The sequence below is a fragment of the Narcine bancroftii genome, chromosome 4 (genome assembly GCF_036971445.1).
Source record: "Narcine bancroftii isolate sNarBan1 chromosome 4, sNarBan1.hap1, whole genome shotgun sequence".
NCBI lineage: Eukaryota > Metazoa > Chordata > Chondrichthyes > Torpediniformes > Narcinidae > Narcine > Narcine bancroftii.
This window is the reverse complement of record NC_091472.1, coordinates 46,635,087-46,656,685: the sequence shown is the minus strand read 5'-3', so window position 1 is coordinate 46,656,685 and position 21,599 is coordinate 46,635,087. Positions and strand designations below refer to the sequence as shown.

The 21,599-nt window shown below is 43.3% G+C and overlaps 1 protein-coding gene across 8 annotated transcripts in view; it reads right to left on the bottom strand.

Annotated features, from left to right (window-relative positions):
* LOC138760519 (transcriptional-regulating factor 1-like) overlaps positions 1-21,599 on the bottom strand; it is a 306,320-nt gene that overhangs the window by 171,233 nt on the left and 113,488 nt on the right. For 6 of the 8 annotated variants that reach the window (XM_069931160.1, XM_069931166.1, XM_069931164.1 and 3 more), the window contains exon 2: positions 4,635-4,797. The exons of the other annotated variants lie outside the window; for them this stretch is intronic. The gene's annotated coding sequence lies outside the window, so the exon portion shown is untranslated. The remainder of the gene's footprint in view (positions 1-4,634; positions 4,798-21,599) is intronic. 8 annotated transcript variants of the gene reach the window in all.

Sequence of the window (21,599 nt, the reverse complement as noted above, 5' to 3'; positions counted from 1 at the left end):
AGTAACGTACATGAAAGTCGCCACTTTATTCTGCATCCCTCACAGAAATAAAGCCCCAGCAAGGATTAATCTTGCGACCCCTGATTAACAAGACCAGTGGTCGAACCACTGAGCTATCAGATGAAACATCATTGCCTCACAAGCCTGAGTTTTTTTTTGAGGAGGTGACAATAGAAATTGACGGAGATAAGACAGTGGATATGTTGCATATGGATTTTAGTAAGGCAATTAACAAGGTCCCCCATGATAGGGTCATTCAGAAAATTATGAGGAATGGGATCAAAAAATCTTGGCTGTTTGGATTCAGAATTGACTTGGCTACAGAAAGCAGAGGGTAGTGGTGGATGGAACATGTTTTGCCTGGAAGTCAATGACTTCTCCAGGGATCTCTTCTGGAACCCCTGTTCTTTGTGGTTTTTATAACCGACTTGGATGAAGAAATAGAGGAATGGGTCAGTAAGGTTGCAGATGATACAAAGGTTGAAGCTATTATGGATAATGCAGATAGTTGTTGCAGGTGACAACTGGATAGAGATAGGATGGAGTTAGCCAGATAAGTGGCAGATGGAGTTCAAAGTGATGTACTTTGGAAGGTCAAATTTGACAGCAGAATATGTGACTAAAGGCAGGAATCTAAGCAGAGGAATCTTGTGGTCCTGGTTTATAGATCACTCAAGGTTGCTGAGCAAATTGATAGGGTTGTTACAAAAGAGTATGATGATCTGATTCTCATTAGTCAGGGGAATGAGATCAACAGTAATATTGCTGCTCCATAAAACTTTAGTTAGACCACACTTGGTGTACTGGGTTCAGTTCTGGTCACCTCATTACAGGAAGGATGTAGAAACTTTGGAAAGGGCGCAGAGGAAATTTACAAGGAGGTGGCTTGGATTGGAGAGCTTGTCTATGGAACAAGGTTGACAGAGCAAGGGCTTTGGAGTGACGAAGGACAAGAGGTGTCTTCATGGAGGTTTCGTAAAATCCCTGACATATGGTACCTATGGGGATTGATAGATGCCAGATAAGCGAGTTTTCTATTTGCTTTAGACTGTGTGTTGTGTAAATGGAGAACCAGCGGCAAGGCGTGCTAATTTTAAACTTTTTTTCAACCCATTCATTTTCCATGAATGTTTTTGCCAGTTGCTTGTCTTCCGGATAACAGGGATTTTACTGTATACAAGATGAGAGGATGGACAGCCAACATTGTTATCCTGGGGTGACAGTAGCAAATACCATAGGTAGGTGTCTGGAATGCATTGCCAGAGGTGGTGGTGGAGGCTGGTTCAGTAAGGACATTGAAAAGACATAGATAGGCACATAAACAAAAGAAAAATAGATGTTACATGTGGGAGCAAGGAAAGGATTAGATTGTTGTGGAGTAGGTTGGCATAACGTTGTGGGCTGAAGAGCCATTACTATAAGGTTCTTTCTATTCCTTCATCATACAAGCACTCCTCTTTCCTCCTTTATGCAAGCTCAGCATGGAGAAGCAGCATATTTCTTTAATTTTTTTCTGTTCTTTTCCTCAAGGGACTCAATTTGCCAGTTTGCTGCAATTTCAACCTCTTGTGTTTTACTTCAGTTGTCATAGATAGGCCCAGATGAAGTTTAACAAGTTTACTTCACTCAAGTGATAATGCAGGTATAATGTTCCCTGGTCTCACCTCAACAATCACCTTCTGAGACACACACTACATTTACAACTGTGAATTAAGTAGCTGCCTTTCTTCTCCCTAAATGTAAATCACAAAAAATCTGTAGACACCGTGGATGAAGTAAAAACACAAAATGCTGGAGGAGCTTAGCAAGTCAGTGTCCAAACACAAAATGCTGGACCTTTTTATTTCCAACTGCCACTGAGACATCAACCGTCTCAACTTCACCACCTCTCGTATTCCAATCTCAACTCCTCAGAACGCTCTACCCTCCACTCTCTCCTCAGCAATCCCAATCTCACCATCAAACCCGCAGACAAGGGTGGCACTGATGTGGTCTGGCGCACTGACATCTACCTTTCCGAGGCCTGACGACAGCTCTCAGACACCTCCTCCTATCAACCCCTCCCACAGGACCCCACCACTACATATCAAGCCCCAGTCTCCAACACCATCTCCAACCTCATCACCTCTGGTCACCTCTCTGCCCCCCTACGGCTGCCAACCTCATTCTCTCCAACCTCCGCGCTATCCATTTCTACCTTCTACCCAAGATGCACAAACCCAAACACCTGGGCAGACCCACAGTTTGTGCCAACTCCCGCCACACCAAACTAGTTTCATCTTACCTTGACCATCTTTTCTCCCCTGGTCCAATCTCTCCCCACCTAAATCTGTGACACCTCAAATGCCCTCCATCTCCTCAATGACTTCAGATTCCCTAAATTGGACTGCCTCATTTTCACTATGGATGTCCAATTCCTTTACACCATCCCCCTCACAGAAGCTCTGAAAGCACTTCGCTTCTTCCTGGACCAAAGATTTGGCCAATCACCATCCTCCACCACCTTCCTCCGCCTGGCAGAACTTGACCGCACTCTAAATAACTTCTCCTTTAACTCATTTCACCCTCCAAATTAAAGTAGCCGCCATGGATCCCCGCATGGGTCCCAGCTACACTTGCCTGTTTGTGGCCTTCGGGGAACAGTCCATGCTACAAACCTACACAGGCAAGACCCCTCAACTCTTCCTCTGGTACATTGACGACTACATCAGAGCTGCCTCATGGACCCGTGATCAGTTTGTCATCTTTATCCACTTCACGGCCAACTTCCACCCAAATCTCAAACTCACGTGGTCCATCTCCGATAACATTCTCCCCTTACTGGATCTCTCTGTCTCCATCTCAGGAGACAAACTTTCCAGTGACATACATGACAAACCCTTCATCTCCCACAACTTCTTTGACTACACATCCTCACACCCTGTCCCCTGCAAGGATTCCATGCTCTTCTCTCAATTTCTCCATCCCTGCTACATCTGTTCAAAGATGGTCTTCCAGACTAGATCTTCCAAATTGTCTGCCTTCTTCCACAAAAGTGGCTTCCCCTCCACCACTATCAACTCAGCCCTCACCAGCCCCTCTGCATTCAACACATCATCCTCTGGAATTTCCGTCACTTACAGGAGGATCCCATCACCAGGCACATTTCCTTCCCTCTCGGCCTTTCACAGGGACCACCAATCCATGACTCCCTCGTGCGCTCATCCCTCCCCTCCCCCACCCCCGGCACCTTCCACTGTGGCTGCATGAGATGCAAAACCTGCGCCCATACCTCCTCCCTTACAACAAACCAGGGCCCCAAACAGGCCTTTCAAATGAAGCAACACTTCACTTGTACATCCAGAGGACTTGTTTACTGCATCTGGTGCTCCTTTTGTGGCCTTCTTTACAGAGAGAATGGTTGTAGATTAGGAGATCACTTTGCTCAGCACCTCCTCTCCGTCCACAAAACATTTCAATCCTGAGTCACAATCCCACACACACATGTCTGTCCATGACCTTGTGTACCCACCCTGACCACCCGCAGATTGGAGGAACAACACCTTATTTTCTGTCTGGGCACCCTCCAGCTAGATGGCAATAACACTGATTTCTTTGCTTTCTGCTAAACGTGTTTGCCTTTTCTTTCCCCTGCCTTCCCCCTTACCCACCCAGCCATCATTCCTCCCCTTCATAGCTGCTGACCCCTCCCTCCAACCATCATTGCCTGCCTTGACAACACCCCCCCCTTCCTTTTTCGTTCGGACACCCTCCGGCATTTTTCATACCTTGTTGAAGGGCTCAAGCCTGAAACATCGGTGATGTATTTTTACCTTTGCTACATAAAGGACACTGACTGACTGAACCTCTCCAGCATTTTGTGTTTTTACTCCTCCCTAACTGTGATGCACTATGTGCACCCAGAGCTGACTGACCAAGGAATCCAGCAATCTACAACGAATTCACACCACATGTAATCAAGCTAAGTGGAAGCCCCATCAAATTTTGGAAACACAATTCTAGAAAACAACTAGAAATGGTCATTGCATTTAATGCAAAATCTTGGAGACACCGACAGAAAAATTGTATAAATGAACAAAGATTGTCATAAAAGAAAGCAATGTATTAACTGCCAATTAAAAGACTCATTAAATCATTCTTCAAAGCTTTTAGAAAAAAGTGTAACCTTGAAATAATGCACATCATTTTGGAAAAGTTCCCCTCCCCCACACAAGTTTGGGCATCTTATTTCAGCATTAAACTACATCTTGAATCAGGGACAGCATAAAGTAAAGCTCATATCTACCTTGGATTCATTGCTGTACAAACCTATGGAAAAGTAACACTGTGCCCAATTTCTTAATCCTCACAAACTATGCTGATCACCCAACCAAATCTGTCAACCGGAAATCTCCAGGATCACAAAGCCAGTTCAAAATGCATTGTCGAGTAATGAATGAAGATGCCACATTAAAAAAATACTTAATGCAGATTGAAACAACCTACCAAACATTTTAATAGAGGAAATACCACCAAACAGGAAATTACACTTGAGTTTGAAATTTGTAGCACAGGTTGACTTCACCTCAAATGCGTCATCAGTTAGTGATGGAAAGCACTTTGTATAGCAAAATATAATATGCAGGACAACTCACCAAAAGGTTTTTGATTGAGAATTCAAGCAACCAAGCTTGATAATTATTTGCAGTCACCAAAGAGTCAGAGACTATTTGGCTTTGATGGATGGCACCTCAGAGAAATGTAAAATTTCAAATCTCAGAAAATGTGGGCAACACTCAATGGGGCAGAAGACGTCATCTGTGGAAAAAGAAACAATTTATATTTCAGGTCTAAGATCCTTTAACTCTTGCTTCTCTTTCCAAAGCCACTGACAGACCAGCTGATTGTTTCCAGCACATTCTGATTTTACGTCAAATTTTTAGCATGTGGCATAAAGAGGGGAAAAAAAAACAGGAATGGAGGAGAGGAAGGAAAGGGAGCTGGAAAGGAGACAGAGGGACAGGAAGAGGAAGTTAATGGAAAGTGGAGAAGTCGATGCTAATGCCATCTGGTTGCAGAGTTCCCAAATGAAATACAAGATGCAGTTCCCCCAATTTGTGAGTAGCCTCAGATCGACAGTGCTCGAAGCTACAGTCAAACATGTTGGCATGGGAGAAGATAACTTATAATTTGTGAAATAATTACCCTTTCCTTGTTAAAATGTGGACTTTATATTTGAAATGTATGGGTTTAGATATAAAGTAAAATGTTGGCACACCAAACAGCAACTATTAAATACCCGATATAATTGTTTTTTTTGCTCCGATTGGGGGGGGGGGGTTGTAGGTGGGGGGTGGGGAGAGGGCCAGTTGATGAAGTAGATAAAGACAATATGGTCAAACAATAATCATGGCTTTTATTAGAAGAAACTCAGGGTACAATAATGAAAGACAATAGGTGCATATACAGTTATATCCAAGGGGAGTGTCCTTAACAGTAGAGATAATGCACAGCCAATGTTAGTACAGCAAAGCTCGCCAGAGGGGAGACAGGCAGCTTAGCAGACATTCACCACAGTCTCCCTCCGGCAGAAGAAGGGTTAAAATCAAAAGTACAGCTGCTAGGAAAGACTGAGGCAAGCGATACATGGATACCATGTTTGGCCTTGAGAATACTCTAACAGCCAAAATACTCCAGTATCTAGCAAGGAATCGAAATATAATGAGATGTTTTATGAATATGTCAGCCTATCAGGTTGTTTACGAATTCTGGTGCTTCATCTCAAAACAGGTGGCTCCTTTGCAACCTTGGGAACTTGTACAGTTCCTGGGTCTGTATTGTGGGAAGGACTGACTTCTGGACCTGCTCCAGAATTGCCAGCGTGAGGCAGTGGAGCCTCAGCATGGCCATATAAAAGCTTACTAGGGGTCACAGGTCAGGGTGGTGAGTCCAACCTCTCAGGCTCACTCTGAGGCGAGGCCAGATCTCTTAGGGTGCAGTGTTAGAACTACCGTCTGGGAATTTAACATGAGCGTAGTTGGGGTTTGTATGCAGTAGCTGAACTGGTTGGACTAGTGGGTTGTTTTACACGCCTGAGCATGGCTCTTCAGAAGCACGGTTCCAGGCTCAGATAAACAGGCTGGCCAGTCCATCATAGTTCCTGATTTCCTAGGAAAGGCAAACATACACTCATGAGGTGTTTGATTTGTTGCAGTACACAATAAATACCGAATAGAAAGTAGTGCCTCAGGGTAATTGTGTGTTTTTAAAGCAAGATTAACAGTCTTCCACACTGTAGCATTAGCCCTTTTGACCTGTCCATTGCCCTGCGGGTTGTAGCTCGTGGTACGGCTGGTGGTAATCCCCTTTCGGAGCAGGGCTCGCCGCAGTTCAGCGCTCATGAATGCTGAGCCTCTATTGGTATGAATGTAATTGGGAAAACCAAAAATGCTGAAAATTCTGTCAAGTGACTTAATGACAGACGCTGACGAGACGTCAGGGCAGGGTATCGCAAAGGGAAACCTGGAATATTCGTCAATTACAGTAAGGAAATATACATTTTTGTTGTTGGAAGGTAACAGCCCTTTAAAATCTAAGCTAATCCTCTCAAAAGGTCGAGTTGCCTTGATGAGAGTGGCATCTAGAGCTTTGAAGTATTGCAGTTTGCATTCTGCGCCAACAGGACAGCTTTTAGTCAGTTTCCTGACTTCTTCCAGAGAGTAAGGAAGGTTGTTAGCCCTTATGTAATGGAAGAACCTTGTGACTCCTGGGTGGCACGGTCTGCTATGGATCTCTTTCAGCCCCTCCAACTGAGCACACGCAGCAGATCGTGACAATGCGTCAGAGGGATCATTTAACCTTCCCAGCAGTTATATCCAAGGGGAGTGTCCTTAACTGTAATGGATCTCATAAGGATAAGTTGAGAGTTCTATTCGCCAGCGTACCATCTTATTGTTCTTGAATTTACTTTTGTGTTTAGTACTGAACATTTAGGCTACAGATTTCTGATCAGTGACCAGAGTAAATTTTCTGCCAGCTAGAAAGTGTCTCCAGTAGCGAACAGCTTCAATAATAGCCTGGGCTTCTTTTTCAATGGCAGGATGTTTAAGTTCAGGTCCGTGTAACGCGAGGGAGAAGAATGCCACAGGTCTGGCCTTTTGATTAAGGGTTCCGGCCAAGGCACAATCTGAGCCATCAGTTTCCACTTGGAATGGGACATCCTCGTCAATGGACGAGAGTGCAGCTTTGGCAATATCAGCTTTAATTCTCTCGAAAGCCTTCAAGGCCATTGGAGAGAGAGGAAACGATTTAGTGTCAAACAGAGGGCGTGCCTTCGTGGTGTAGTCCCGAACCCATTTCAGTAGTAGGAAAAGAATCCCATACACCTTTTAAGGGCTTTTGCTGAGTTTGGGGGTGGTAACTTCTTAAGAGGGGCCGTTCTTTCCGGGTCGTGGCGGATTTCACCCTTGCAGACAATGTAACCCAGAATGGGTAGCTCTGTCGCGTTGAACACTCATTTGCCCTCGTTAAATGTAAGGTTGAGTTCTTTAGCTGTTGCTAAAAATTTATTTAAGTTGTTGTCGTGCTCAGCCTGTGTTTTCCCACAGATAGTGACATTATCCAGATAGGGAAACATACCCTGTAACTCGTACGTCTTAACAATCTTTTCCATTTCCCTCTGAAACACTGGCACACCATTAGTGACTCCAAAAGGTATCCTTTTAAACTGATATAACCCCCCCCACCCCCCCCCCCCCCCCCATCAGCCTCAAAGGCTGTATAGGGTTGTTCCTTTTTTTTTAGTGGGGATTTGGTGGTAAGCTGCTTTGAGGTTGATACTGGAGTACACTTTGTTTGCGCTATCTTATTAATCATTTCATTGATGCGTGGCAGGGGGTAGCCATCCAGGTTAGTGTAACGGTTGATTGTCTGGCTGTAGTCAATAGCCAGTCTTTTCTTAGTGTGATTTTTCACAACTACCACCTGGGCTGGCCACGGACTCTTAATGGGTTCAATTACTCCCTCTTTAAGCAATCTCTGGGTCTCAGCTTTGATAAACTCACGATCCTCTTTGCTGTAAGAACGGCTCTTAGTGGCAATCGGCTTGACACTCGGGGGATAAATCACTAAAAAGGGAGGGAGCTTTGATCTTTAATGTGGACAGATCGCAGTAACCAGCACGGGGGATGCTAAGTGTGGGTAGTGGCCCACCGAAATTTAACACTACACTGTTCCTCTGAGATTGAATATCCAACCCCAGTAACACAGGAGCGCAGAGCTCAGGCATTACAAAAAGCTAAACATCAGCAAGGCAATGTCCCTGCAAATTTAAAGTAACTTTACACTTGTCCCGTACAGTTTTTGTAAGTTCACTACAAGCCATCGATATCTTTCGGTTAGCTGGATAACTCCGCAAATATAAGGCACTGGCAACTCTCTCATGGATGTAGCTGTCAGTACTCCCCAAGTTTATTAGACAATCAAGAGTCTCACCATTCACCTCCCCCTTCATAGTCAACTGTTCCAGTCCGTAACATCCCCCAAGCTTTGGAGTCAATTGAGCTATCACAGGGGATCTCACCTCGCCGTCACTTGAAGTCGATTCAACCTGCTTTTCGTAGTTGTCTTCCATTCCTGCAGCTCCAGGACACATTTTCTTGGTCCTTCTCTTCTTCTTATAAGTGCAAGTACTTTTTGCCTTACATGCTTTAGCCAAGTGGCCGAGTTTTTCACAATAGCTGCAGGTATCAAATTGAGCCGGGCACTTCTGTCTCAGGTGTCAACTCTTATCACAGAAGTAGCATTTTTCAGGGGTTCGCCCTTTTCTTTCCTTCGGGGTTCCAGCATTCCTGGATGTTTCCTTTTCAGTTTCTAGCATTTCACTGGACTGCATGGCACTTCTCAGTGTTTTGGCTTGAGTGACTGCCCGGTTGTAGGTTAAGGGCTCCATCTCCTGCAGCCTCTGTCGGATGTAACTGGAGTCAATCCCATTGATAAAACCATCCAGCTTCAAGGCATTGCGCTGTTGTTGCACATTGACTGCCCTGACATCACATTCGTTTGCCAGTGAGTCGAGGGTCAGTGCATAGGCAGCATCACTTTCCCCAGGTTTCTGGCGTCTAGTCAGCAAGTGGTCTCGAGCAAGCACCACATAGTAAGCAGTCAGACGTTCCCGGGCTATAGCTAGAGTGGTAGCTCTTTGCGTTACTTTGAAAGGGACTTCAACCAGCAGAGAGTTCAGGTGGCCCCACTGTATCGCATCATCGACCACATTGTTTCAAGCCATGTAGTAATCGAAACAAGCAATCCAGTGGTTGAATATTTTCTGGCCCTTGGGGCAGACTGGTCAATTATCAGCCGCTCTGGCTTGAGTGTTGCATCCATTTCTGCTAATAAAATTGAAGTGCCAGTTGAAGTAGACAAAGACGATGTGGTCAAACAATAATCATGGCTTTTATTAGCAGAAACTCAGGGTACAATAATGAAAGACAATAGGTGCATATACAGTTATATCCAGCACACCCAATGTTAGTACAACAAAACTTGCCAGAGGGGAGACAGGCAGCTTGGCAGACATTCACTATAGGGGGGGTTGTAGGGATTTAGTTTTGTTTTGTTAGATTTTTTTTTTGTATGTATGTATTTTGCAAAACTTATAATCCTTTTTTAAAGTTGGCATGGGAATGGTGTGTGGAATTAAAATGGTTGGCCTCTGGGAGGCCTTTGCTGTTATAGCAGACAGAGAAAAGGTGATGAATGAAATGATTCCCCAGTTTGTGTTCAGATTTACTGATGTAGAGGAGACCACATTAGGAGCAATTACCCCTGCAGATTTACCATCACTTCTAAGCTTATTTTCTCTTATACCCTCCCACGTATAATCTGCCTGTGACCTCCTACCTGTTAACCTGAGCTCCTCCCCTGTCCTGTCCACTCTCCTCCCTCCTTTTTTGATTCCAGAACCTGCCTGTTTTTGCTTATCCCTAATGAAGGGCCCAGGCCCTTGATCACCTTTTACTTCCTCTGGATGCTGACCTGCTAAGCTTCCCCAGTGTTTGTGTAATGATTTCTTTCTACACCTTTATCACCCTTTACCCTCCACTAATTTCCCAGAATACATTATAATCTGAAATAAATCTTATTGTGGCCTGGCTCTTCCATTTCGCAGTGATCTTCTTCAGATTTGATCAAACCAATTACCCAACACCCTATTTTAAAAGCACAAAATGCTGGAGAAGCTCAGTCCATCAAACAGTGTCCTTTATGTAGCAAAGGTTAAAAAAATACATAACCAACGTTTCAGGCTTGAGCCCTTCATCAAGGTAGGAGGGAATCCTGGCAGGCATCCGAACAAAAAGGTAGGAGGGGAGGAGGGTTGTTGGCAAAGCTCAGAGATATGGGTGGTGAATGGAGGGATGGGACAGCAGCAATGAAGTAGAGGAGGGATGGGTGGGTGGGTAAGGGGGAAGGGAGGGGAGAACTGGAAAGACAGGAAAGGGAAGGGGAAAGAAAAGGCAAGTTTAGCAGAAAGCAAAGAAGTCAATGTTATTGCCATCTGACTGGAGAGTGCTCAGATAAAAAATAAGATGTTGTTCCTCCAATCTGCAAGGGGTCAGGGTGGAATAGTACACAAGGGCATGGATAGATGTGAGTATGGGAGTGTGACTCAGAGTTGGCTCGCTGTTGTTGTGGATGGAGAGGAAGCGCTCAGCGAAGTGATCTCCCAATCTGCGACCAGTCTCTCCGATATAGAGAACACCACAAAGGGAGCAACAGGTGCAGTAAATTAATCCTGCTTTCAAGTGTTGCTTCACTTGAAAGGCCTTTCTGGAGCCCCAGACTGTGGTGAGGGAGGAGGTATGGGCGCAAGTGCTGCACACTTCCCATGGGGCACAGGGGAAGGGGAGTGGAGAAGGGGAATGGAAATAAGTAGGGAGGGATGTAGGCAGAGAGGGGAGGAGAAGGAAAAATGTGTGTGGTGGTGGGATCCTGTAGTAAGTGCCAGAAATTACGATGAATAATATGTTGGATGCGGAGGCTGGTGGGGTGGTAGGTGAGGATGAGGGGGATTTGGTTTGTTATATCTGTGGGCAGAGGGGGCCAAGACAGATGAGCAAGAAATGGAGGAGATTCAGGTGAGGGCTGAGTTGATAGAGGTGGAGAGGAAGCCACATTTGTGGAAGAAGGCAGACATTTCAGAAACTCTGGACTAGAAGACCTCATCTTGGGAACAGATGCCATGGAGACAGGGAAATTGAGAGAAGGGAATGTAATCTTTGCAGGGGACAGGGTGTGAGAAAGTGGTTGAGGTAGTCGTGGGAGGGTTTGTAGTATATTTCAGTAGGAATGTCTGTCCATGGCCTTATGTACTATCCCACCTTGACCCCCTGCAGATTGGAGGAACATCTTATTTTCCATCTGGGCACCCTCCCACCAGATGCCATTAACATTAGCATCTCTACTTCTCCTAAACTTGCTCACCTTTTCTTTCTCCTCTTCGTTTCCCGTACTCACCTCCCTTCCCCCTTACCCACCCATCCCTCCTCCCCTCACTTCTTTCTCCACTTATCATCTCCGCCCTTTGCCAACCACCTCCTCCACCCACCCCCTCCTGTTACCTTTTGTTTGGACGCCTGCCAACATTCTCTCATTCCTTGATGAAGGGCTCAAGCCTGAAACGTTGGTTCTTTGCTACATAAAGGACCCAGTTTGACCTGCTGAGCTTCTCCAGCATTTTGTGTTTTTACTTCAACCACAGTGTCTACAGATTTTTGTGATATACTTTTGTTACCTAACACCCTATGCCATTTTAAAAGGATGCATATTTTATGTCACGTGACTATCCAATTCTGAAATTTGAAACAGAGACAGACTGTGGTGATGCATTAATCCCAGCACCTCATTCACCTGATGCCTAAATAACAGCTACATTTAGAGTTGGGTGGGGAGGGGGGTGGGAAAGAGGCCTAAACTTGCATGATTCGTCAAATTTCCTTGGAAAAACATCTCTAATTACATTTCCTGCATTGTTGCCCTGATATTCTTTAATTTACAATTAAAAACAGAGGTAACAGTTAAAAAAAAATCCCGGAAAACTCTTATCTAGTGACTTCAACTACAAAACAGATGATAATATACACAGTTCAATGTTGAATAAAGATCTTCTTGGCCCACAGTTTGATAAACTTGATAGATTTTATAACTGAAACAACAAAATACTAAAAATGCAAGCACCTGTTTCAAACACAATTTTTGCCTTTTATTTTGTTTCACATCTTAATGATGCACTCAAGGAAATCTTTAAAAAACACAATGTGCAGCGACTGTCTAGGCACATATTTTGGCATGGTCAGAACATCGATGGTGCTGAACTGGCAGATTTTCCTAACAAATGAATGTTATTAATATCACAATACATTTCTATTTACATATTACACTTTATTTTAATACATTTTGAAGTTAAAACCAGTATTTCAAGGGTGTGCAACAACAAGAACCTGGGAGAGAGGAAAGGGAGAGATGCAGACATTGCCGAGTGAACCAGATTCTGAATATTCAGTTGTTCTAAGTAGGTGGTTAACAGAAAAATCAGAGTTTTACTGCATATAATCAGAAGTGTACCTTTGCACCAAGGGTTGTATATGCTCATTGGGTGCAAGTCTTGTCAACAACTATGTAAACCTCTTTGGTATCTTTTACAAATTTATAATATCCTTCCCACCCAGTTAATCAAAGTAGGTTTTTTTTAACCAAGAGCTTTATCTCAGAAAAACCTAGGTATGTTTCCTGCACACAATATTGCCAGTGTTTCCTCACCAACATCTTGCATAACTTCAACATTGTGTCCAAACACTCGTACTCAATGCCCTGAATGATGACGGCAAACATTCCACACTCTTGTCATCTTCTTGTACCTGCACCCATGGTCACTCTGCTCCCTAATACTCTTTATGGCACTGCCGAAAGTAGGTTCTGTCCTGGTTCAATTTTCCAAATTCAGGAGTCAGAAGCGCTCACAGCAAAAACTTCATTTTTAATTAGATTCAGATGCGTTGATGAAAAAGTGTTTTAAAGTAAATTTTATGGAGAATTAACAAACACATAAATTGAAGCCTGAAGATTCAGGTACTTTCTAAACTCACTCTTCTTTTCCCACTTAACTCACCAGCAACAATCACAACATTTAATAAAGCAAGATGTTGTGAACTAAGACTTTGTATTATTTCAATAGAAAAAGTAACTAAGGGTGTGGCCATGCTAATGACTGAGCAGAAATGTTTTGAAAGAACTTGCCACGAAAAGTATTAAAAAGACGGTTTAAAAGCTCAAAAACCAGAATTTTATTGTCAAAAGTAGATAAAATTAGTACTAATCTACCAAGTCAACCAAGAACAAAACTAACTAAGTAACAGCTCAGCCAGGAACCTGAGTGGAAGCCTGATGAGGAGCGACTCAGCAGGGGCCTTGGGACCAGCTGAACCCAGCAGAACGGGAGGGGTCAGCCAAAGATATAGCCACCATCCTGAACATGATGGAAACTTTACCAGTGATGAGAGATTGTAGTGGCTATTACGGTAGATGCTACTAAATAAAGGCAAACACACACAAAGGTAGTCAACTCAAGACACAGACCTTTTATTCCCTGCCCGTTAATGAGCTCATTAGTGAACAGCTGCTGGTCCACAAGACCAGCAGGTTAAAGCTATGAGCCATTAGCACCCTGCGCCTTTAGGCAGGGGCTTCATCTGATCCACTCACTGTACTTTGGCGCCCAGCTCTGCTAGCCCGCGATGTGTCAAGTAAGTCTGTGAACTGACGGTGGCATAAAAAGTTGTGGAAGATTTAAATAAACGAATGACTCATTCAGAGGCTGAGCTGGACAAAAGACAGGCTGAAGGCACTGGAAGAAAAAGCAAAAATATGGGTCACAGAAAAGAAAGGACTGATGGACAAGATCAACCATATGGAAAATTTTAGCAGGCTTAACAATGTAAGAATCATTGGACTGAGAGAAGGAATAGAGGGAAAAGATGTGGTGAGTTTCTTTGAAACATGGATCCCATCTCAGACCCAGGCGGACCAGCGAACAGCGACCATGACCAGTCCTGGTAAAACTTTTAAGTTAGTGGGAGAGAGATGCAATCTTGGGAACAGCATATGAATATTCAAAAAATAATATTGGCCCATTAGTGGTGGACAATGTAAAAATAATGTTTTTCCAGGAATTCTGCCCTGTCTTGGTCAAACAAAGAAAGGAATTTGATGAGGTAAAGAGACAACTGGGATATAAAAATTGAACTATTCAATGATTTATCCAGCAACGCTGAGGGAGGATGTCTCAGAAGGTAATAGTGAATTTTCAAGAATAAAGAAGTGAAAGAATGTTTAACAAAGTTATGAAAAGATTAAGTTTGCCAGCTGAAAGGGCTGAAAAGATCATTTCAAAACAGTACTAACTGAAAGTATCTTTTTTGTGCTAATAGCACTGAGCCATCTTCTTTTCATTGTTAAAACAAAAAAAAAATTGCTTTATATAGAGAGCTCTGAAAAGACAAAGATGCCAAGGAAAGTAGCAAGGTGGGAACTCCGACTTGAGGGGGAGGGGGGAGAGAAAGCAATTTTAAAAGATGGCGCCAATGGGTTTTTTCTTCTTCGGGCTTCCAGGTACTTTTGTCAACATCACCATCGTGTGTGCGCGCGCGCGTGTGTGTGTTTGTGTGCGTGTGCGTGTGTGAAATGTTGCAACAGTATTTGGAAAATTGGGAAGATATTATACAATATTTGTGTGAAAATGGTATAAATTAAAACACTAATGTTTATTCATATTAATATTAACAGAATAAATGGTTCAGTGAAGAGGAAGTGGATCTTGGCATTCTTAAAACAATTAAAAGTGGATATAATATTTTTGCAGGAAACACATCTTACCAAATTAGAATATGATGAATTAAAAAGAGGATGGATGCAACAAATAATTTCATCTTCCTTAGGTTCAAAGAGGGGTGGCAATTCTAATTAATAAAAATACAGCATTGTTAACAGAAGATACCTTGATTGATCAAGCTGAAAGGTATGTAATGGCACACTAAAAATTTAAGGAGAAGCATTGAAATTTATGAATATTTATGCCTGAATGTCTGCCAAGCTGCCTGTCTCCCCTCTGGCGAGCCTTGCTGTACTAACATTGGCTGTGCATTATCTCTACTGTTAAGGACACTCCTCTTGGATATAACTGTATATGCATCTATTGTCTTTCATTATTGTACCATGAGTTTCTGCTAATAAAAGCCATGATTATTGTTTGACCACATAGTCTTTGTCTACTTCATGAACTGGCACTTCAATTTTATTAGCAGGAATGGATGCAACACTCAAGCCAGAGTGACTGATAATCGACCAGTCTGCCTCAAGGGCCAGAGAAATTTTCAACCACTGGATCGCTTGTTTCAATTACTACATGGCTCGAAACAATGTGGTCGATGATGCGATACAGTGGGACCACCTGAACTCTCTGCTGCATGAGGTCCCTTTCGCCATAACGCAAGGAGCTACCACTCTGGCTATAGCCCGGGAACGTCTGTCTGCTTACTATGCAGGGCCACGGAATGTGGTGCTCGCTCGACACCAATTGTTGACTAGATGCCAGAAACCCAGGGAAAGAGACGTTGCCTATGCACTGGCCCTCGACTCACTGGCAAACCAATGTGATGTCAGGGCAGTCAATGTTCAACAACACTGCAATGCCTCGAAGCTGGATGCTTTTGTCAACAGGATTGACTCCAGTTACATCCGACAGAGGCTGCTGGAGACAGAGCCCTTAACCTACGACCGGGCAGTCACTCTCGCCAAAACACTGAGAAGTGCCATGCGGTCCAGTGAAGTGCTAGAAATCGAAAAGGAAACATCCAGGAATGCTGGAACCCTGAAGGAAAGAAAAGGGTGAACTCCTGAAAAATGCTACTTCTGTGATAAGAGCTGGCATCCAAGACAGAAGTGCCGGCTCGATTTGCTACCTGCAGCTATTGTGGGAAACTTGGCCACTTCACTAAAGCGTATAAGGCAAAAAGTACTCCCACTGATAAGAAGAAGAGAAGCACCAAGAAAATGTGTCCTGGAGCTGCAGGAATGCAAGACAATTACGAAAAGGGGGAATCTTCAGACGAGCTGGCTGAAACGACTTCAAGTATCCCCTGTGATAGCTCAATTGACTCCAAAGCTTGGGGGATGTTACGGACTGGAATGGTTGACTATGAAGGGGGAGGTGAATGGAGAGACTCTTGATTGTCTAATAGACTCGGGGAGTACTGACAGCTACATCCACGAGAGAGTTGCCAGAGCCTCATATTTGCGGAGATATCCAGCTAACCGAAAGATAGCGATAGCTTGTAGTCAACTTACAAAAACTGTACGGGACAAGTGTAAATTTGCAGGGACATTACTTTGCTGATGTGTGGCTTTTTGTAATTCCGCAGCTCTGCGCCCCTGTGTTACTGAGGTTATATATTCAATCTCAGATGAACAATATAGTGTTAAATTTCGGTGGGCCACTACCCACACTTAGCATCCCCTGCGCTAGTTACTGCAGTCTGTCTGGGCACTTCTGTCTGGGGTGCCAGCTCTTATCACAGAAGTAGCATTTTTCAGGAGTTTGCCCTTTTCTTTCCTTCGGGATTCCAGCACTCCTGGATGTTTCCTTTTCAGTTTCTAGCACTTCACTGGACCGCATGGCACTTCTCAGTGTTTTGGCTAGAGTGACTGTCCAGTTGTAGGTTAAAGGTTCTGTCTCCAGCAGCCTTTGTCGGATATAACAGGAGTCGATCCCGTTGATGAAAGCATTGCGCTGTTGTTGCACATTGACTGCCCCGACATCACATTCTTTTGCCAGTGAGTGGAGGGCCAGTGCATAGGCAGCATCACTTTCCCAGGTTTCTGGCATCTAGTCAGCAACTGGTGTCTAGCAAGCACCACATTCCGTGGCCCCGCATAGTAAGCATTAAAGATCAAAGCTCCTTCCCTTTTCAGTGATTTATCCCCCGAGTGTCAGCCAATTCTTACAGCAAAGAGGATCGTGAGTTTATCAAAGCTGAGACCCAGAAATTGCTTAAAGAGAGAGTAATTGAACCCAGTAAGAGACCGTGGCCAGCCCAGGTGGTAGTTGTGAAAAATCACACTAAGAAAAGACTGGCTATTGACTACAGCCAGACAATCAACCGTTACACTAACCTGGATGGCTACCCCCTGCCACACATCAATGAAATGATTAATAAGATAGCGCAAACAAAGTGTACTCCAGTATCGACCTCAAAGGGAACAACCCTATACAGCCTTTGAGGCTGATGGGGGGGGGGGGGGTTATACCAGTTTAAAAGGATACCTTTTGGTGTCACTAATGGTGTGTCAGTGTTTCAGAGGGAAATGGAAAAGATTGTTAGGACGTACGAGTTACAGGGTACGTTTCCCTATCTGGATAATGTCACTATTTGTGGGAAAACACAGGCTGAGCACGACAACAACTTAAATAAATTTTAGCAACAGCTAAAGAACTCGACCTTACATTTAACGATGGCAAATGAGTGTTCAACGCGACAGAGCTACCCATTCTGGGCTACATTGACCGCAAGGGCGAAATCCACCACGACCCGGAAAGAATGACCCCTCTTAAGAAGTTACCACCCCCAAACTCAGCAAAAGCCCTTAAAAGGTGTATGGGATTCTTTTCTTACTACTGAAATGGGTTCGGGACTACACCACGAAGGCATGACCTCTGTTTGACACTAAATCTTTTACTCTCTCTCCAATGGCCTTGAAGGCTTTCGAGAGAATTAAAGCTGATATTGCCAAAGCTGCACTCTCGTCCATTGACGAGGATGTCCCATTCCAAGTGGAAACTGATGGCTCAGATTGTGCCTTGGCTGGAACCCTTAATCAAAAGGGAACACCTGTGGCATTCTTCTCCCTCACATTGCATGGACCTGAACTTAAACATCCTGCCATTGAAAAAGAAGCCCAGACTATTATTGAAGCTGTTTACTACTGGAGACACTTTCTAGCTGGCAGAAAATTTACTCCAGTCACTGATCAGAAATCTGTAGCCTACATGTTGAATACTAAACACAAAAGTAAATTCAAAAACGATAAGAAGGCACGCTGGCGAATAGAACTCTCAACTTATCATTATGAGATCCAGTACAGACCGGGCAGTTTAAATGATCCCTCTGACGCATTGTCACGATCTGCTGCATGTGCTCAGCTGGAGAGACTAAAAGAGGTCCATAGCAGATCGTGCCACCCAGGAGTTACGAGGTTCTTTCATTACATAAGGGCTAACAACCTTCCTTACTCTCTGGAAGAAGTCAGGAAACTGACTAAAAGCTATCCTGTTTGCACAGAATGCAAGCCACAATAATTCAAAGCTCTGGAGGCCACTCTCATCAAGGCAACGCGACCTTCTGAGAGGATTAGCTTAGATTTTAAAGGGCCGTTACCTTCCAACAACAAAAATGTATATTTCCTTACTGTAATTGACGAATATTCCAGGCTTCCTTTTGCGATACCCTGCCCTGACGTCTCGTCAGCGTCTGTCATTAAGTCACTTGACAGAATTTTCAGCATTTTTGGTTTTCCCCAATTACATTCATACCGATAGAGGCTCAGCATTCATGAGCGCTGAACTGCGGCGAGCCCTGCTATGAAAAGGGATTACCACCAGCTGTACCACGAGCTACAACCAGCAGGGCAATGGACAGGTCCAAAGGGCTAATGCTACAGTCTGGAAGACTGTTAATCTTGCTTTAAAAAGACATGGTTACCCTGTTACCCGGTGGCAGGAGGTGCTGCCTGAGGCACTACATTCTATTCGGTCTTTATTGTGTACTGCAACAAATCAAACACCTCATGAACGTATGTTTGCCTTTCCTAGGAAATCAGGAACTGTGATGGACTGGCCAGCCTGTTTATCTGAGTCTGGAACCGTGCTTCTGAAGAGCCATGCTCGGGAGCATAAAACAGACTCCCTAATCCAACCAGTTCACCTACTGCATACCAACCCCAACAACGTTCATGTTAAGTTCCCAGATGGGAGTACTGACACTGGACCACTAAGAGACCTAGCCTCCCCTGGTTCGCCCGTTCCTCACACCCCTACTCAGAATGAGCCTGAGACCCTCACATCCCTAGCCTGTGACCCCTAGGAAGCTTTCAGATGGCCATGCTGAGGCTCCACTGCCTCACGCTGGTGATTCTGGAGCAGGTCCAGAAGTGAGTCCTTCCCACAATACAGACCCAGGAACTGTACAAGTTCCCAAAGTTGCAAAGGAGCCACCTGTTTTGAGACGAAGCACCATAATTCATAAACAAACTGATAGGCTTACATATCATTATATTTCGATTCCTTGCTGGTTACTGGCATATTTTGGCTGTTAGAGTATTCTCAAGGCCAAACATGGTATCCATGTATTGCTTGCTTCAGTCTTTCCTACCAGCTGTCCTTTTGATTTTAACCTTCCTTCTGCCGGGGGGAAACTATGGTGAATATCTGCCAAGCTGCCTGTCTCCCCTCTGGCGAGCCTTGCTGTACTAACATTGGCTGTGCATTATCTCTACTCTTCAGGACACTCCCCTTGTGTATAATTGTGTATGCACCTCTTGTCTTTCATTATTGTACAATGAGTTTCTGCTAATAAAAGCCATGATTATTGTTTGACCACGACGTCTTTGTCTACTTCATCAACTGGCACTTCAATGTTGATGAAGCCTTTATGAAGTAGATCTTAAAAACAGCAGAGGGAAGACAAAATATATTAGTTGGAGGAAACTTTAATTTCTGCTTGGGCCCAATACTAGATAAATCGGCAAGAATAATAATGATGGCGAAAGCAGCAAAAACCACAATTTCATATATGAAAGATCTATATCTTATTGATGTATGGAGGAAATTAAATCCCACAGAGAAAGACTATTCTTTTTACTCAAGGGTGCATGATTCACAATGATCGACTTATTTTTAATGTCTGCCCAGTTAAAAAAGTGATAAAAACAGAATATCTAGCGATGCTTCTATCAGACCACTCTCCATTAATATTAACTATAGTAATAATGGAAAAGCAAGAAAATACAGATGGAGTCTCAATACTACACTGCTTAAAACAGACTTCTGCGAATTTACAGAGACAGAGAGAAATATTTTGAGAAACATCTGCCATCTAATAATAATAGTTTCATGGTATAGGACACTGTTACAGAGTTTTGTGTTGTGTATTAACCTATGTGTGTAGTTTTATGTTGAAAAATGACAGTTTGCCTCAGAGAGCCAAGGTGAAGGTGGACTGCTGAGAGAGTGGGAGACAGACTGAACATGTGCAGAAAATGATCTAGAAAATTTCTGGACTTGGATGATAAACCACTACTGGGGGTGCTATGGACTGGAAGAAGGCCCAAACCATGAGTCAATGTCTGGAAGACAGTTTAGAATGTTGGGATTTCAAAAGGAATGAACATTCCAAAGGCAGCCAGAAGGATCCGGAGCAAGCCATGGTTCCTCTCTCTGCAAGCAACACAAGACAACTTTGAATTTTGTGCTCTCTCAAAGATCTTTTGGCTTCAGTTTACCAAACAAACTGAATTTTGTTTATGATCTTTGCTTCGGTTGAGATCGAAGTTTTGTGAGTCTTGTGTCTAAGTTTTTCTGTGGGCTGGTTGGAAATATAACAGAGTTTAATTACATATGTTATATTTAGGCTGGGGAATTTATTAGTTTTACACTGTTATAGAAATTTGCATAGTAACCAGTGGGCATTGTTATAAAAGGGGAGTTTTTGAATTAAAATTTGATGGTGAATTTTTGTTAATAAAGCAATTGTTCATCTTTACTCCTGTGTGATTGATATGCCTTCTTTGTGGTTCCTGGTTTGATATTGTAACAGACACGCTTAAACCATAGTTATGGGGACAAATTGTATCATGTGTGAAGAATCTTGAGGGAACATATGGCAGAAGTCTGGAGAAGGATATTAAATGATATATAAAAAATATATAAAAGAACAAGACAACAAGAAGAATACAGATTACTGGAGAATAAAAAGCGATGTAATACAATACAAACATATAGGACAGAAAAATCTACATTAAAAAAAACTAAACAACAATACTGTGAGTTGGGTGAACAGCTGAACAAAGTTTTATCTTGGCAGATTAAAAGAGGAGTCATCAAGACTGATAAATGCTATAAAAACAAACACTCTCATATACAAACAATAAGTAATTAATGACATTTTTAGACAATATTACACGAAACTATATGAATCAGCATTACTAGAGGATGAGAAGGAAATGGAAGAATTTTTGCTGAATGTTGAATGTCCAAAAGAGAGAGAAAGGATAGAATTAGATACTCCCTTCACAAGGGAAGAAATCAAAAAGGCCCTGGCATCCTACAGGCTAATAAGTCATCAGAAGAAGATGGATTTCTATCTGAGTTTTATAGACAATTCAAAGAAATATTAATATGCCTTTTAATGGAAATCCTGGACCAAGCTGTGGAAATACAGACCCTCCCAGAGTCATTCTCAACAGCAATTATTAGTGTTACTGAAAAAGAATAGGGACTCACTAAAAGCTTCATC